We start from the raw sequence: 19,454 nt of genomic DNA on the forward strand, positions 1-19,454 counted from the left end.
TACACTGTGCTGAAAGCTGGTGTTGTGCTTCATTTTTCCAGAGTTAAAGCATTTTCAAAATGTTTCTAGTGGAAGGGAAAACCTGGCAGCAAAATTCACTCAGGCCTGGACGGTTTATATTCCACACTGCTTTTCGTTTCTGATTCTCGTCTAAGATTGTTTCAATTTGTAAATCATTTGTCAAAAAGCAAAGGAAAACCATAGTGTTCTATTCTTTGCTCCAAATAAAATTTTACAGAGTTGTCTAGGCAAGACACACAGTTGCATTTCTAGGTATGTAAACATTTTTTATACTTCATAATTTTAATCACCAAATAAATACATAAATGCTTGTTTTCAGTGCTGATGATTGCAGTGCTTTTACAACAGCAGAACACTTAAATCAGCAATTTGCTCTTTCTAGAGAATTTGAGAAAAATCTGTTTATATGTCCTGTGCTCCTGTTTCTTGGTATTTAATTGCAAGTCATGAAGCAGCCTGAATGTTAGCTTAGCTAGATAAGTGGTTTGGCTTTCCTTTATCTGGAGGTGGGGAAAAAAGGCTTTGTTTAAAGGGCTGTATGGAAGAGATTGGAAGTATGATTTCTAATGGGCTCAAAAGTCAGAGTGACTAAAAGCTGGGTCTGCCAGTTATTTTTGATGCAATTCTTTTTGACAGTCAGCCTCGAGAGTTTTTGGAGTTCCTCAGTCCTAAGTCTTAAATTCTCATTTGACCCTGCTGCAGTCGCACTGGCTTTGGATGGTCTCTAAAAAGGCTTTTGTTTCAAGTAAGAAGTTTCCATCATAAAAAGCTTAGCAAGTCRTTGCTGTTCAAGACGAACATTTGATAATCAAATGACAAACAATCAAATGATTGATGGTTTCAGTTAGTGCAGGGCTGATGACTACCAGCCTGGGGTAAGAATTGTAGGCTAAAGTTTCTGCTCTGTTCAAGAACTAATCCATCACCAAAGTCAGAGATGTTCAAAGGTACTCAACTGCACCACACCAAAGAAGGATTAGGAATACAAGAGTTTGATCTGGATACCACAGTTAYATAAGTTCCTACTTGTCAAAGGGGTACATAAATACCACTTTCTAGTGGAGGCAGGAACATTAAAGTTTCTTTATTACTAAAGAACTGAGTCAACATAAGCTATGGAGAGATAAGAGATCAAATGATGGAATGAATTGGCATCAATAAGTTCATATGAGTACTCTAATTCATATATGAAGTGGCCTTGTATTAGAAAAAAGAGTGGTAGGGCTTGAAAAACTTCCAGAAAAGGATGTCCGCTTGGGAGTTTGACCTCAGTTTCTGTGTGCTGCCTCCATACCATTTGCTGCTTCATCTCATCTTTTCCGAACATTTCCATGATGGATAAGGGCCACAGTTAAACCTCGTACTCAATTATGTGAACATAGTCCTTCGGCTTAGGTTTTCCTTGCAGATACTGATGACAACAAATGCAGATTCTGGTCTTCACAAAAGTAGTCAGTTCCTCTCTGGAAACATCCTTGCCTGAAGACTTGCTCCTCCCAGCAGTGCTATTTAGGTCTGCACCCAATTAAGAAGAATGATTTGCATCACATCATATTCAGATGTGCCTCGTGTTGATGCCACCCTGATGGGAGGTGTTGAGTCTCACACGACTGTTTTACACCATCTCAGTGGGGCTGCACACCTCCTAGGCTGAGGACTGCAAGGCATGTGCACTGGCTCATCCATAGAGATTAATTAATGGTGAATTAGTCTTTGTGTCGCCTTCTCTACACGCACTGAGTTTTAATGTAAGCATGAAAACAAACACTGTTTTCACATGCAGCCGAGGTCAGCATTCAGCTCCTAAGGAAATAACTTGTAGTGTTAGTGGAGATTTACTACAGAGCTTTGTATCATCACATGAAGTGTAAGCCTGCCTTCTGTGTTGAACAAGATAACAACCAGCCATCCAGGGATCTTTAACCTCTGGAGCTGACAGCATGAGAATGAAAACAGGGAAGCCTTTCTCTTAGAGTAAAGGGATCAGAGGAGACCTGTGTAATTACTAGCCATTAAGTAAAGTACATTCCTACATCTTCAAATGCCAAGGCACGTGTATAATTAGCTGATAAACTGCAAATGAATAATTACCCTGTGGAGGAAGGCAGAAAAGGGAAGGGCTGTTTTCATCCTCTTTGTCCTCATACAGGGAAGAGCAGTATCTAAATTTCTTCTTTTAGATAAAAAACTTGGTTTCTCTTTGCTTCTGAATGACACTGAATTTCTGAGTTGGGAGAAGGAGTTTCACTGATGGCTCTGGAATCTGGTGCTTTATGAGCTATTCATGAGGTTTTTTTGTAGTTTGGAGATTGATGGTGGCTGTGACTTATTTTGCTTGTGTCCCACACAGGTAGTGGAGGGGAATGAAAGGGAAGCTGCTGTGAGCTCTGGGCCCTGAGGGGTGTCTGCAAGAATGGAGTCAGGGTCTGCATCTTTGGCTCCTTGTTGGTGCAATGCTGCTCATAGGAAAAATATACTGATTTATTGCACCTGGAATCTGGTGTGGACTCTCACTCAGTCGACCATTTCGAAGTGCTGTCTCAAATGGAACATAATAGAACTCTCTTAATTCTTCTTTCATTATAGTCTAAGCAGTGCTAGACAATCTCACATTCTCTGTGATATAAGAGTCTTTCGAAGGATGTTTTCTTTAGCTCAGATGCATCATAACTTAGATGCCTATATGGGCCTCTCACATTTTCATAATTACTGAATCTTTAAAAAATCTTCTCTCTAGATATGTGAATGTTTCTAGGCTTGGCAGCAGTAAGAATGGAGCAAATAAAAATAGTCACAGAGGACCAAAATCAGATTTGCTTCTAACTCCTCAATTCAGGAATTTCGAAATCCACCATTGGTAGATTTTATTTGTCCTGAGTATTTCCAAACCCCACCACATTTATAAATGGAAGCCCATGCCTAAAAATCTGAAGCATATTTATCTTTTCTTGTTCAAAGAGTGGGCTGCTTAATGGAATTATGGTTGCTTGCAGTATGTTACTTGTCCTTTAGACTTCTTCTGGTCCTGAAAAATTTGGAGAGAGCTCTTTGACTAACTAGAAAGACAAATTTAGAGTACAAATTTCATTGAAGCCTCTTTCTGTTCTCTCTAATTGGTAGCTTTAAATGCTATTTGAGAAAATTTGTAATTCAATATACCGTAGCAGCTAACGAGGGTGGGTAGTGGTGCTTATATTTTCCAAATCAGTTCACCCATTTCTTATTAAAGCAGCTTTTTGAATTATGAAGCTTGCAATTACTTCTAAATATAACACTTGAAGTAAAGTGTATATATCTTTCTAAAGTTTGAACACAGAAAATGATTCATGACCATACACTAGCAAAGATGTGTTTTAGCATTATAGTAACTTATACTTTGGAAGAAATATACTGATGTGCTGGCAGTGACTTTAGAATTTGCTTCTTTAATAGGTATGCACATGAAAATGATTTCATATGCATAAGCTTTTCCTCTCAAATAATCCTACCACATTTTACAGATGAATGTACTAGCTAGAGCTAGTGAAAAATCAAACATTAGAATGTAACTGAGAAGTGCTTCATTTTTGAARACTTACAGGTTTTGAAAATCCTGCAAGACTGTTCAGCAATTGTATTAGAAAAAAGGTGTTTTCAGTAGCTTGTATAAAAGTATTCCCATTCCAAAAATATTTTTTTTAAAAAGGCTTTCATCAAAAAATGTGTTAAACTCCTTTTTCAGAGTTATACTCGCCAAGATCTGAAACAAATCTGACGGTGCCAGATTTTGGCACCAGTTGAACAGGGACTCCAACCCACTGATCAGCTCCGGGAATGAATGCTGTAACAAGTCAAACTTTAAGGAAACGCAGGAGAACTCTGTGAGGTTAAAATATGGCTGGGAGAGGACAGCCTAGGCCCTGCTCTTTCAGTCATTACACTGGTCTTAGGATTATCAGCATTAGTGATCCTGATTTTTAGTGCTCTTTCAAAAGGCAGTGTCTGGAATTCACGATGGAATTCCTGTCTCCTGCTGAACAGTTGGTTTACTGAGTTAAATTGCATTTAAAATTGCATCTCTAGCATTGCTAAAAACAGCTCTCATTGGAGTTAGTGGGTAGCTTCTAGTTGGAGCTGCTTGGGTAATTTCTGCATCTCATTACATTTTTAGAAATTTTAGAATTTGTGCTTTGAAAACTTTCTGGATKTTCTTTTGTTACCCTTTTCCAGTTCAGATAGGTGACTCGGTGGGAGGAGGTGAATGTAATAGGAACTGAGAAAGCAAACCACAGCAGTGCGTGTGGCCAGAGGCTTTGGGGGATGTCAGCTCAAATGCTTCAGGTACCACAGGGATGTTGGCTTCATTTTCCCGCCTATACGGTGTACTCATGAGAAGGTAGCTTCCATGTCTATTTTTGAGAYGTATTTTGGTGGTGTTCCCTTTGTGTGAAGAATTGGGCAGTCTTTAGACCAGGAGGTGGAAGGGATGTGTTCTGTAGGCGAGGAGTATTTATCTCCCCCCCCCAAAAAAAAAAAAGGGTCCAGCTCTGTATCACTCAGCAGTGACTTCAGCACAGCTTTCTCACAGCGTGCCCAAGTTGGGGAATGAGAGATTCTGGGTTGTGTGCACTGCCATCTTTAGATGCTGATCAGAAATCTCAGCCTTGTCAAGRTGCCATCATAATTTTTCTGACAAGAAAGAGTTTTTATTTTGTGATGAATTGACAGTTTTGCATGAAATAGAGCATTTCACTCAAATTCTTGCCCTGTTCCAGTTCTGACCCTGCATAGCTTGTGAGATCTGATTCAATCAAAGTACATACTAATGTGACTGTAAGCACAATACACTCTGTCAGAGACAAACCTTAAAGTATGAAAAGGAAATGAAATTTGTTCTCTTCTCAGTAGGCTGCCTGGAACACTTTAGTATGTAAAACAAGACATTGTTCATAGCTATTCCTTGGCCTCAGGGTACCAGCTCCTAAGTTCTGGAAGCCTTTGGAGACACGGCATGGCAGTCTTTGAATAGAGACCCATCCTTAAATTTCTTAGCCYGTGTCCCTCCTCCTTCTCATTTTCCTTTGACATGTAAAAGGAGGACGAAATCTAAGAATCAAATTCACTAGGACCAGAGAGGAATTAATGGGAGAAAGTTTTACTGAAAAACCTTTTTGCGGCTTTTTGAAGTGTATCCAATTACCACTGAAAATACTTAGTCTTCCTCAAGAGTAATTAAATTATTTTCTGTGTTGGTGTTTAATATGGAAGAAGCCACTTGGATCTTAGAGTAAGTGGAATAGAACTAAGGTGGTAGGACACTGAAAGTTTTCCAAGTTAAGGACAGGCTCTTGGTTGGTGCAGAGGCATTTTCATTTCAGCAGCACTACACTGAGAAGCATCAGGGAAGTGATATTTCTGTGTTGTTTATTTAAGTATTTATTAAGGCAATTTCAGTTATTGCACTGGTGAATACCTGAGYGGATTACAGTGAATGACTATAAAGCAGCATCTGTTATTTGCCCCCAGGCTGATGCCTGTAAGTGAAGGACTCGTGTGGTCACTCTTGAAGCCTCTGTAGTTCTCGTTCTGAACACGATGCTGTTTTGGCTTTTGTTTGATGCCATGTAGGTATCTCCATGTACTGGTTTCTCTGAGCTGTGATCTGAACTCCATGTACCTACCTCAAGTGTTCAGTGCACATCTGCATCAGGTCTTCAGGGTACTGTCTGCTAGGTGCTTTCAGTCTTCATTGGGCAATTTCCTTTGCTTGGTTAATGTTAAAAGCTTTGTGGCTGACTAATTACAGACTGTTTAGTCCCTGTTTGAATGTTTCATCCCACATCTCAATCATAACTGAATCTCTTAAGGCTTAACTTTTAACAATTATTATAGTTGCTTTTCAGTTTGAGGTCAGTTGCACRCTTCTGTGCCTTATCTTGGTTTGTGTTCTCCATTTACAACACATGCCTTCCATGCCTTGTGCACATGARCATACCTACTGTGCAGTTTTGTCAATGCTTCTGTACTGTAGCTTCATGTTTAGCTTCCTTGTCTGAGTTCACAATGGGGAAAAAAAAAGCAACAGGACTGTATGTTTACAATATTAGTCAAGCTCTCAATCYTTATAAGCCACTGAAATGATCTTATAAAACAATAAAAGGAGGAGAGGGTTGAGGAAAGGATATCTTCAAGGTTGAGGATTAAGTGTGCTGAACTCTGACACTTATTTGTAAGGAAATATTCTGTTTCAAGACACCTGATTTTGTTGAAAGTATGAAATGCTGGAAACCTCACAGCAGGACCAGTTCTTTAAAGTTCTCATCTAACTTTGCAGTTTAAGTTCTTTGAAACTAGGTCTGTTTTGAAATCATTTGAACAATGTGATTTCTATTGCTCTGATTCATATTAAGACAAATATAGATCTTAAGATATTAAGACCAAAATAGGATTGGTTTATGACTATCAAAGTGGTCATCACTGAAGACAGAGAAATGGTTCAGGCAAGGTCTTTGGTGGGGCTTTTGGAATTTTTTTTTGATTATCTTGAACTCTGTCTTGTGATGTGAAAAGTTTGGAGTATTTGCTTCATCTCCACTTAGATCCTTGCTCACTCATGTTGAGGCAAGGCTAATATTAAAAGGTATGTTGCTGGAACATATTATGTTTAGATGTTTACTGGCATAGAAGATGCAATATGTGTCATTCACATTAGACTGTTAAATCTGTGTCTAAATTTTAGTGCGACTTAGTTTACAGTGGTTTAAGAGATTTTAGATACAGAAAGCAGAGATGAAAGAACATTAGTACCTTAAAGAGTAAGTGGGTTAACTCATGCTTCTCCCTGCAGCATGACCTTTCCTTGCAGCTGGGGCTATATCTACCTGGCAGCTTTGATTATCCTGGACATCTATTGTTGACACATTTCCTGAGCCGTTTATTGCTGAGGAGAACTTTGCACCATTCTGAAACATACAGAGGAGACTTCATGCTGGAAGACCTCTTTTTAGAAAGCCATACAGCTTGATTTATGCTTAACTTTCTCAAGGACTCATAGGTAGTCTCAGTCCATGGTGCATGAGAATCATAGAGTACATGAGAATTTTGGAGGTTACAGCCAAAAGAAATTAGGGAGTTAACTTGAACATGGACTGATTGAAGTCATATAAATAACACAAAATGAAAGCATTTGAAAATCTCCAGGAAAAATGTAGAAACTGGTTAATGAAAAAATAAGCAGAGACTTCAATAGCTCCTGCTGTTGCATATTCACTATAAGTGTATAAATGCACTTTACAAGCCCGTGTCCTTGCAACAAGTCCCATTACCCACTTCTCTTCATGGCCTCCCATGGCTCTTCCTGGGGCTTGGTAAGAGTCCAGCTGGTGCTTGAATCCTTCTGAGAAATGACAGTGTTTTTGTATCCACTGGCTTTTGAGTGCTGTTAATGGTCAGAGAGTGAGGAGTAAAGGGCAGAATGGTGGGGGAGGGTGCAGAGCYGGTAGGAGATGTCTTTCACCTCCTGTTCCTGAGGCTGCCTTAATTAAAGCATAAAGGGTAAGCACTTCCCCCTCCTGCTCCTTAAACACAACGAAACCAGCTGTTTACATGTCAAAAGTTTAATTTCCCTCATGGCCTTCTCTGTGTATTGATTTACTCAATTAGTGGTGCATGGCATGCTTGTCTTTTAACAAAAAACTGTGTGGTTCTTTTGACATTTAAGGGCCATAGATCCTTTTAAAGCTGGTCTTTGGAATACAGATCCCTCAGACTTTTTCCAAATACTTAGTGTCTACAAAGCTTCCTGCTCTTTTCCTCCTTCATAAAATACTCTGGCCCCAGAAAGATGCTTAGGTTCCTGTAATTGCTGAGACCATTACAGTGCTGCCACTAGCTGCTACAAAAGAAGAATGATAAAGATTTGTTTTTTCARAGTGTTGACATCAAATTCCAGACTTCAAAAAGAAATGAATCAAAACCTCTCATGTCCTATTTTTTGAAGAAATACAAAGATCTCCCTCTCTAAAAGATGGCTTATTTTTGGTCACCTTCAGCTCTGTTTCATTTGCTGTGGGTGATAGGGGGGATGGATCCCTGAAATGCTCCTGTATCTAATGGGGCTGCAGTTTGAAGAGAACGTTTTAAGAAGGGTAATTAAACTTTGGTGCTGTGCACTGCTGTGTTTCTCCTGCTCTGCCAACTGTGAGTGTGAAGCCTGCTTGGTCAGAGCACGAGGGCTGAGGTCTGGCCTGCTGTGGGCTTGCTGATTGCACTGCCATGGTGATTCTGTTGTGCTGTCACTTTGTGCCTTGATTTTACCCTTCTAATGTTGGACTGTGATTTGCCATTTTTCAAGCCAGATTCCAGAGGCTCTTTCCACGCTCCAAAAGTTTATTTGTATTATCCAGGGCTTGGCAGTTTAGAGGATTGATATGGTTTCAAACTGGAATGGACAAAACATTTAAACTGTAGCATGTGCCTGGTTACTCACTTCCCCTTGTTTCCTGTGTTTCCTTGATGCATAGGATGCTCACTTAGCAATTCATGCTAGTGGAGGGATAGGGCCTGAATATTTCTGCTCTGAAGCGTTGAGCTCTCCCTTCAAACTAAAGCAGAATGTCCTGCAGCTCTTGTCACTACAAAGGCTGTGACATCACTGACTGCAGGGAAGCCTCCAGGCACCTTGGCATAACTTGGTAGGGAGCGTCCTGCATAGTTAAAGCCCTGTGTGACTCGCTAAGTATCTTTGCCTCAAGCTTAGAGCACCAAATATCAATAGAATTTCAATGTCTCTTTATYGGCATCTTTGAAAGTATTGGGTTCAGTGACCCGCTGGGCAGCTTGGATTATCCTACTTGGTTCTTCTTTCACTTCTGCTCCATTTTTTAAATAAACCAGACTAATGCTCAGTAGAAATGCAATATCCATTTACTTGATAAAGACATAATGATTGATTTAAACATTTTTTCTTTCTGAAAATCTCCTTTTTAAACTTATACAACTTCTACCTATGCACACTCACAAAAAAATACATGCGGCAAGAATTTAGCTAGTCTAGTTTGAGTCCTATAGTTCCTGTGTGATGATTAGCTATTTCAGATTGCCCTGTGTATGGACTGTTAGTTCATGCTTTGCTCACAGCTTAGTATTTCAGGTCTTAAAGGTTGTTTCAGTTTGAAGCAGGTGAAGAAAGTCTATTAGGTCCAATGCTTGCTTGATATAATTGTGTTCATTTGCAATGGCCATATACAATTCCTTCTTTCAGCCATCAGTCTGGCCAAAGGTTTGCTCTTTGGGCTGTTTGTTTTGCCTGTATGTTCCCCTTGCTGTGCTGTCTTTCAGCTTTTTTCCTCCCTGTTGTTGCTACTGTGGTTGCATCTGATTTCCATGTATATGTCTACATGCTTGCACATCCTCTCATGCCTGGATATGCAGTCAACCAGGTTTYTGAATTATGACACATCTTTCAGTCTCACAAGATACGGGAACATTTCATGGTTCCTTTGTTCTGCCCAAGTAAGGAGGCTGCCCTACCCACTTTCCTCTGGGACGTGGTGTGATTGCCTGGACAACAAAACGAAGACATGGTGCACCAGAAGATCACTTTATTTGGGCTTTGGCATTTAGAAAGTGATGCTGTTTCCAAGACTGTGTTGAGGCAGTGTATCCAAAGTATTCCTTTTCCCTCCACTCAGAACACACTTTGTCTCAGCTGCCTCTGCTCTTCTGCTTTTTGGTCAAAATACAATGAACAGGGCACGGTTGCCAGCAGCACACAGCACAGTTTTGTTGATATGTGAGCTGCGAAGGAACACAAAGATTAACTTAATACAGCTAGAGCCATTGGCAACTGCTTGACTGATTCCTGACCGCTTGCTCAGGAGAGGAATGTGCTTATTGAGATGTATTAAATTCTTCATTCCTACTTCCCCTTCCCCTCTTCAAAAGGAGGGTCCCCTTATGGCTACAGGAAGACAGCTCTGTGCAACGAGGGTGGTTGCTGTATGAGGTAGATTCTTGCCTCAGCTGCCCCTAGCAGCAGAGCTGCTCGCCTGCGTTTCCCTTGTCCTCACATCCCACCTCTCAGGGTTCCCTTGAGAACGCCCAATGTCTGGAGGTTGAGAGCAGAGGCTCTGCAATTCTACACATGCCACTGCTGGGCTGCTTATAGCTGTGCTGTGGGGTCTGTGCTGAATTTGAGTGGCCTCAGGCATCTYGACAGGGGCCATGTCCTAAAGCAGTGGAAGTATTCTAGAGTGACTGGCTCTCTGCTTTATAAAAAGATCTAGCTCGCTCTATCCTCTGAGGACATTTATAGTATGGCAAACATTTAATGCACAGTACATTTGCACCAGATTTTCACCAGTGATGGTCATGTCCTGAAAACAAAATTGTCTTTTTTTAACTGGTWGGCCTGATATAGCACGAGCACCCTGGTGCTCTGGGGAAGCTTCCCTCAGCCTTCTTCTAAGGGTGTTTTTTCATTCCCTCTGCAATAGCCTTCTTTCAAGGCTGAAGCTACCCTCCCTTGGGACAGGTTTCACCTTTGCTCAGATGAGCATGTGTGGGAGTGATACACAGGAGCACATGGAAAGCAATTTGAAGAAGTAAATTTTCTGTTGTCTTTGGAGGCTGTTAAGTTGGGTGGTTATGGAGAAAGATGGGAATTGTGACAAATATGCTGTGCGTCRCCAATATGGTATTTGCTCTAGTTTGACAGATCTATGATTTTTAAGTGCAGATTTTTAATAATTTTAATAATATCTTTTTCTACTKGTTTAATTATTTTCCTACTTGGCTTTGAGTGAGAGACAGGGAGGCCAATCTGGCTCTATAACCTGTCTGCAATGACAGAAAGAGGAAATGAGACAGTGAAGTTAATAAATACTATGGGGTACTGGCCAGTTTTCTGCATGTCTCCTCCCCAGCAAATGAGTTTTAATTCRGGCAGTTTGCCACTGCCTGTTGTGCTGTGTTTGACCTATAGAATCAGGCAGCTTATAGAAATGAAGGTCTTTGCTCTGAAGCCTGCTGCTGGGTTCAGTGGGAATGGCCTTATGGAGCTACTGTGRGAGCTACCATCACTTTTGAGTGTTTAAAACTTTCTCTGTCCTAGTAGAATGGTGAAGTAAGGCTTTCTAGACCTCTGCTTTGCTACTTACCATGTGTGGTAAAGCCAAATAGCTGATTTTATGCATGGCCTGGTGGGCTTAATTGGTTTGACTTTCCGGGGTTCTCAGAATATCTTACAGACACGAATTAACTCGTTCCGACCTCTGAGATGCGTGACTATTTCTGTCACACTTGGAAGAAACATCGCAAGCAGTCAGAAAAGTCATCTATGGAGAACTGATTGTGGACTGGTTAATATTGTTCATCCGAACAGAGAGGCAGTGTTGTGCAAAGAAGCATGCCTTGGACTACTCCTGGAAATCTGTGTGAATCAGTTGCTAGCTTTGCTATATCTTTTATGCAAAATTCTCAAGCAATTTAACAGATAAATGTACAAATAAAATATGATGATTTAGTCACAAATTTAATAAAAAATTTGAATTTATATTTTAACTTAATATTTTCTTAAGCTGATAGCATTTATTACAAATATCTCTGCTCTAACAGAGAGAAACTTTCTATGAAATTTAGTCACACTTTAGGTTTCCATTTTCAAACAGTTCATAAACAATTTGTTTTACTGAAGTGGTTATTAAAATGTTATCTCCTCCTCCAACAGGTCAATAGGGCCTCCTTCAGACATGTGAGTAGCCAGCTCTAATGCATGCTATTCGTGCTTGCAATGTGCTTGGGCCATCCGTAGCTCAGTTAAAGTTTGTTAGCAATTAGACCCTTAGCAAAGACATTGGTTGAAACCAACTTTGAAACCAAGAAGAACTTCCTGTGTGAGGTACCAGCTTTGCTGCTCTTAAACATGTCCCATTAAGACTACTTTGAGCTGAACGCATCCTTTCCTTTTGTCTCCGTTATACTCATCCTTCCACTGTAACCACTTTCAAAGACTGCTCAAATTGTCAATGTGGACTCCCCTGGAAACTACTGTATTTGGAGAATGATATTTTTTTAAAAAGATGCCTCTAAATTCATGTCTGCAGATGCCTTGGAAATGATGTGTTGGCACCTGTCCACCTGCATTCTGGGCTCACAAACCAGGTTGCTTGTCCCAAGAAGCCTTTGAGTGTTTGTGGGTGTGTGTGTCCTTACTCTTCTGGAATCCATCTCAATTTTYGAGAAGTTGTCCTAGGAGCAGCAGCAGGAATGTGGCCTGCTCTCCGGGGTGCTTCTACCTTTTCTTTGTCCCTTTCTATCCAGTGACTCGGGGTAGGGAGAGGAAGGGCAGAATTTTTAAGGTCTCGCRGAGAGCCTTTCCTTCAGACCAGACATTAATTAGGGAATCTATTCTCTGTCCTAGTTAGAGCATGAGAGTCCCCGAGAGCCTCTGTGTGCTGAGATGATGTGATGGGAAGGAACGATAGGACCTTGCTGTGTGGGGAGTGATGGGAACCTCAAGAGTCTGAGGAGCTTCTGTTCCAGAGCACAAACTGGGCACCGTAAGAAATTCTTCCACGTCTCCCTTATTTGCATCTCTTTGAGAACCATTTATCCAAAGTCTCATCTCTGAGTGCTTTTCCATTCCCTATTTACTGATTGGGAAATGGACTAAATTTCTGTTAACTAGTCAGTGCTTTTTTTTTCTTCCCTTCCAATCTCTCTTCCCAAATGCATTATTTTAAAGAGGACCTTGTCTCTTTTAATCATGCACCATTGCATTATAGCAGTACAACTGTTAATCAGATGTTTAATCAGTGGAAGCAGTTCATCACCCCCTTCCCTTCTCCATGCACAATTTTTATGTTGGCAGGATGAGGAACCTGGTTTGTGGTCTCCAATTGTTCCAAAACTCTATCTGTGGGCTTTCCCCTCAGCCAGGCTGCTGATTTTTACCGGTGTGTGCATCTCTTCCTTTTCACTTCTTGCTTAATCAGAATTATTTTACTAGCAGTGCTGAGATTTGGTCTGCTTTACCCTAAAACAGGGACAGCATTTATTGAGGGGGAAAAAAGCAAGCAGAACAAAAGCAACACATTCGGACTGAGAGATCAGAGACAGTTGGCAAACTTGTTTTGTTTGGCACTGAGTGTCCTTCCACCTGCCACCAGCCTGTACCCTGCCTAGAAATACCAGTTCTGCTTCACTGTTTCACTCTGATTTGGCCCTGGGGCTCGATTTGGAATGACACTGCYGGAATATCAGACACTACTTTTGAGCCCGGGGAAACAATGCTCCTGTTTGAAAAGGCCCTTATTCCCAGCCCGTGCTGGGCCTGCTCTTTGCTGCCAGGGGCTGCATATGCATATAGCTCATCATGGAGATCTGTTCATGGATCCAGCACTTGCTGCTTATTGTCCTCCAKGTAAATATCTTCTGAACTGTGTTTTTGGTGCATCTTGGAAATTACATGCTACAAAAGATTCAGAGGACAAGTCACTTCCAACTCAAAAATAAAGGGTGTTTAATCCAGTGGTGAACAGTCCTACTTCCTGCCATGTACCCAGTGGAAAGCAAGCACTACTACTTGATGGCAAAAGCTGAAGCTTTTGTGATTGCACCCTGGAGACATGCTACTCATTTCTTTCATATAAGAATGATCTCTTGGCTGTGACAAGTGCATATAGCTTCTTGCCCTCTCAGAACACAGCATTTGATGAGCTACCTCTGCAGCTGTGGTAGTGCAGCCACAGGAGGCAGGACCCTACAGCAGCTGTGAGTTTTGCTGAAGCTGAACAGAGCACACAGAGAGCAATGGTTTTTCAGATGATGATTGGAAACCAAGCACAGRGGGAAGGCTACAGGCTATACACTAATATTTATGTTGGAGCTCTTCACTGGTACTGTGCACTGGCAGAATAATTCCATACTGGATGCAGCACTACTGGCTGTGATGGATTTGTACTGAGAGTAAAGTTGCCTCTGCTTTTAGAAATCCAGAAACATTGTTTGCTCAGCAAGGCTGTGTTTAGTCTACAGGCTTCTGCTGCCGTTACCTGTGAAAGGCTGTGTAACTCTGCCTTTTAGGGATCTGCTAAGCAGCCTAATTGCATTAAACAGATCAGTGGAACCTTGATAAACACATGACCTGGTCAGTCAATATTGATCTATTTTCATGGTGTGCTGTTCCAGAGTCTTCTCATGCTAGGATGTGATGGTTTATAGATGGGATTGATTTCAGCTTTTGAAAGGAAGCACATAGCAAAGACAATGTATATTATTCTGTGGAAGTTGATTATTGAAGGTATCAATAGTCTGGATACCAGAGGGATATTAAACAGGTGTTACCAGGGGGTAGCAAACCAGCAGCTGTGTGTATCCTTTTGCCATGCTGTGGATCTTAATATTAGTTTAGGAACATAAGCAGCTGCTTATGCGCTTAGCAGTTGCAGGTCTACAAGCAAAATGGTGGTGGGGCATGAAAATCTAATGATCTAGAACAGAAATGGAGGTCCACATGCAACTACAGTTTAGTAAGTGACTCACGCACTTAACTGAATTTTCTTCCAGAAGATAAATTACTTGTTGACACTTCATGACAATTTYAAAATTGTAACCTGTGCTGCCCTTTGAACTGTCCCCACACGCCCCAACGGCCGTGCATCTGTTTAAATACTGCACCAACGGTCACATCCCCACCGCGCCCAGCAACGGTCGTGCTCCTGTTTGAGCTGTTGGACTGTCCAACCACTGGTCGCTCCCCTGTTTCAACTGCCCTCCCTAGCACCACCCCGCCCACCAACGGTCACTCCCCTGTTTGAACTGCGCCCCAACGGTCGCTACGACACTCCCGTTTGAACTGCGCTCCAACGGTCGCTCTCCCATTTGAACGGCCTCCCCTGCTGCCAATGGCCATGCCCTTGTTTGAAGTCCTCCGCAGTGGCCATGTCCCTGTGGCGGGTGCCTCCTGGGGCCCGTTTTGGCAGGGGCAGGGAGCCATGCCAAGGCCTCGATGCTTCCTGACGGCTGGCGAGGCTCCGAGGCCGCCGCAGCACCTTGCAGCGCCATCCTGTGAGCTTCACCGTAGGGCAGGGTGCAGATAGAGCGGCTTGTGAGCAGTGTTGTTGGTGCTGTGTTCGCATGCCAGGGAAAGGGGAGCAGGGATCCATGTGCAAATGTGTGTGCTGCTCAGTCAGTGGAGCTCAGTGGCATGAAGAGTGCCACCGATCTGGGAGTATTAACATATTTATGTTGCTYTGCAGACCAAAGAAGCAGAATGATGATGTGCTAAAGCTACTTATCTGCTGCTTGTGTTCTGTGTAATCAGCCAGAAATCTGTCTTAGAAAGAAAGCCYCGTTTTACTTCTCTCATGTCAAGAACAAAAATCCTGTTTGCAGTAATGATACAGAAATAGGAAAAAGAAAGAAAAAAGGGGAATAATTCCTTTACAAACTGTCTTGATGAAGGAAGGAGCAAGGATGAAGGAGGGTACAACAGAATGAATTTAATCAGAAGTAACTAAACTTGTGATATGAAACAAGAGTTGAAAATCAAGAAGCCTCTTAAAAAGGTTGCCTGAAGGCTGATGCTGTGCGCTGAGAATTGAGGATTGCAGTGTAACCGGCGTGGGGCATCTAGCAAGTTCTGTTTGGAAGCTAATGGCTTTTCAGAAATATTTTGCAGTATTAAGGGGCTGCAGGGACAAGCCACTTTTGCTGMCACATGTAGGCATTTTGTCTGTGCACACCAGGGAGCTCTCTCAAGTGTTATAGGAGGGTGGTCCAGCTTTCGGCTGCTTCAGTCCTGAACAAAARACTTCAGGATGGAGACAATTTGATGCTTTTACTATGCACTGCTGTTGGGGATGAGTGTACAGGTGTATTTATCTTTGCTTTGGAAGTTTGTAGTTGTGACTCCCTATCTAGGAGGTGACATCTGGATGCCCATAGTTGTGTGGCTGTCTCAGGGTAGGCCTTCAGGACTGGTATTCTGGCTTCAGAGGAACCTGAATGTTGGAACAGTTGCTGCTTTGATGCTTACCAACATGTTCTGTTCTCTGCAGTCCTAAGTGCACTGCTATGCGTGGAATTAAGYGACTGTTTTTAGCTAAGTCGCAGCAGCTCACACAGCGTGCTGGATTCATGATTACACTGTGGTCTACCGCAAGCTTGATAAGGCAATTAGCTTTGCTGTGGATCTCTCTTCATTGCTCTGCCATCACYGTTGTCTTGCCAAGGTTGCCTGCCTGCTCTTGAGAGCTAGAGGCAGTCAAGCTTTATTTCTTTTACTACTTATGTTAACCCTTAGTTAACATTGTTTCAGTGAATGAAATGTAATTTTTAATCTTTGGGAATATATGTCACATTGTTTAAGTTTCAATTGTTCTTACTGATTCTTTCCAGGGACTTCAGCGAAAGGTGAGGAAGGGGCTAACKTGTGAATGGTGGTTCATTTCCATTTTGTGCAGTTAGGAGATATGCGAGGGGCAGCTGATTGTGTGCCGTGAAGACAACACTACTAGYGTGCATTAAGACAACTGTTCCAGCAGGAAAGCTCTGCAGTGTGCTGAACTCTCCCTTTCTGCTGTTGTACCTGTTCCYGTTGCTGCTGTTTTGTTCAGTTTGTTTATTTCTCCCAAGTCCCCTCCACCTTGGAGTGAACTGGACAAAGATGATGCAAGGCTGCTATGAGGTCAAACCCATTGCAGATACTTAGAGAGGTTTCTACAGTGCAAATTGCTGAACAGGAGTTGTAAGAGCTGGCCTATAAAGGATTCCAGGGGAGGGTTTGCTCTAAAAGCTTTTAAAATTGATTCTGAGCTAACTTAGAGTAGGATATAGAAGAGGGGAATAAGCCTGAATTTAATTTTATATGATGAGGATCTTTTGTTATTGTGCTATTATAAGTGTCTCTAAGTGATGGTCTCTAACAGAATACAGAGAGCCTCCTGTCAATCTTCAGAGCATCTCTAGCACTGCTAGTAAAAAGTTCAATATCTTATTGGACCTATTAGYGGGAAGAAGTGCATCTTGCATTGCATAGAGTGAAGCAAAAATTTAAATATTTCCAGAWTTTTTCAGAAAATATTTTGGAACATCATTATGCCATCTGGAACTGTTATCTTTATATGCATTTTCTAATTCAGAGAAAGCAGGTGCAAATACATACAYGAGAAGATTACTATATACTATAAGTTATACTTTTATTTCTTTGCTTAGCTAAATACCACACTATCTGGGCAGTATTTTGTATGTAACTGTAACTTCAAATCCAGAAAACCTAACTGCCGGATTTGTGAACAATGTAAAACACTTATMAGAGAATTAGGAAGCAGACAGAAATAGCTGATTTTTTTTTTATTCTGCTGAGGCTAGGCTTCAGAAACAAATCTGTCCTCACTCAGAGAGAAGGAGCTAGGTCTTCAGCTTTTTTAGTTTTGTTAGTTTTCAGGTTTTTGATGGCATAGGTCACTGTATTTTTCTACTAATAAAGAAAACACCATAATCRTTCTAGAGGTACCACTATGGAGTATAGGCATGTTATTTAAACTAGTGACAAGTCTTTGGGCACCTGTGCAGTGTTTTTATCTCCTCTCTGTGCAAGGCAAACAGATGTACGTGCAGCAGTGGTATGAGCGTGATGTGCGGCTGCTTGTTGAACCTAGTCGTGTTGTGATTCTTTAAGTGATTTTCCTGCACTGCATTGGTATGGGGACAGCACTRTTCATTCCCAAAGCTCAGACTGCTAGTGCCTGAGCTTTATTAGGAATTGCTTCCTAGAAAACTTTCAGTGCTAGGAGATGACAACATTCCTGGCAGAAATATAGTCCATGCTGGTTTTCTGTGAGACTCTTCCTCATTATGCCTGGGTACTTTTCAAACTAATTGTTGAGCTGAGCTGTGTGTTTATGGGATCTATATTTATTTTATGGCTGATATTCCCTGTCACTGAAAGGTGAAGGCTAGGATCAAGTAACTCTGCTTGATTCAGGGTATGGGACAAAACAGAGGTTTTTGGTTGTCAGGGTTTACACGGAGGCAGGATTTAAATTGAAAGGGCAAGGTGCTTTGTTCTCCAGAATGAAAGATGTCTTCAGGAACCTAACCTCCCTCCCTCTTTTCTCCCTGCAGCGTTGTTCACCTCAAGGAGATRCTAGGAGAGGAGAACTGAAGAATACTGCTGCTCTGCCGTTTGTGCTGTGGGGAAATTTTCATCAAAGAGTGAGTTGCAGATACTGATCCCCCAAAACAGGTAGGACCTTTTTGTATCTTCTCACCATCCTAACAGAACCAGAGTGCTGTGGGACTGAGATTTATGAGGAAGGGTATTTTTTTGAAGAAGACCAGTTAGAGAGGTGGAAACGCGTGTTAGATACTTGTTTGTAAGCTGTTGTGCCTTTAGTGGAAGTTGAACAAAACTAATACAGGTTATAAAGATGCCTTTCTTGTGCAATAGCACCCCAAGTCCATGGCTTCCAAGGTAAAATGGTAACTTGTGTTGCACAGGTGATGTCCTGTGTAATAAGTACCGTATGTGGAACATTATAGGTGACATGCTGTCACCTGTATGAAAGTTTTTTTTTTTTAATGCGTACTTCAAAATCCAGCGTAGACCAAGCAGTCTGAGTCTGCCTTGCTTCCTGACTGCTGCATCACTCTGTAGGCAGTAGTAATTATCCTAAACTGTATGCAATGTGTGTTATAAAGTGTTTTCCCATGAGTATGGGAGCACAGACAAAAAGAAACTTTGGGGAAAACAATTGACAACTGGATCCAGTTTCTGGGAAACTGGTTCTAAGGTGAAGGCTATTTTCTTTAAAGTGAGGCTTTCTAATGGTGTTTCTGTGCCTTTTTGACTTCACAAAAGGCCATTTTTAATTTGGATATTTTGAGTAGTCCGKTTTCCACAGCATCACTATGAGCAGTGCTATTAGCACACCTCTGAAGAAGGTGAACCACGTTGAGTTGCAAGAGCTAGCATCTGTGGTGGTGGAAAAAGAAGCTTTCTACCTGTCATCAATGCTAAAGAGGTGAGATTGCGTCCCAGTATCCTTACATGGTCTGTGAAGGGATGTAGTTGCTTCAAGAGATAATGCAGATTGCCTTAATTCAGTGTCTATAGTAGGCAGTAGCAGAATGTCAACCCAAATGAGTCTCTGACTCATGCTTCTTTATTTTTTATTTTTTTTTTTTAGATTTTGTGCCTGATTTTCTAGGTGCCCCCCCCCTTTTTTTTTTTTTTTTTTTTTTTTGACTGTACTTGAAGTTGTAACCTGATTGGCAGGGCTACCTCCAATCCCTTCATTCTTTTGTGTGTGTGTGGAGCTCTCCCACCCTGATTTGTTCCTCCTACCCATCCCTTTGTATAGAACGGGGCGAGCAGCCTTCAGCACAGTGCCCAAAAAAAGCACTATGCAGTTGTAAGGTGTTTGTCACCATAACACCTCGCTCACAGC

General features: G+C 41.7%; 1 long non-coding RNA gene across 1 annotated transcript in view; it reads left to right on the forward strand.

Moving 5' to 3' along the window:
* The window catches only part of LOC112957140, a 54,523-nt gene extending 35,504 nt beyond the window's left edge, over nucleotides 1-19,019 (forward strand). Inside the window, exons 2-3 of the long non-coding RNA XR_003251154.1 lie at nucleotides 18,130-18,250; nucleotides 18,909-19,019. This is a non-coding gene — a long non-coding RNA (uncharacterized LOC112957140). The remainder of the gene's footprint in view (nucleotides 1-18,129; nucleotides 18,251-18,908) is intronic.
* Nucleotides 19,020-19,454: the final 435 nt, after the last annotated feature.

This window comes from Nothoprocta perdicaria, unplaced genomic scaffold (assembly GCF_003342845.1).
Source record: "Nothoprocta perdicaria isolate Ctin4 unplaced genomic scaffold, notPer1 scaffold_7, whole genome shotgun sequence".
Classification (NCBI taxonomy): Eukaryota; Metazoa; Chordata; class Aves; order Tinamiformes; family Tinamidae; genus Nothoprocta; species Nothoprocta perdicaria.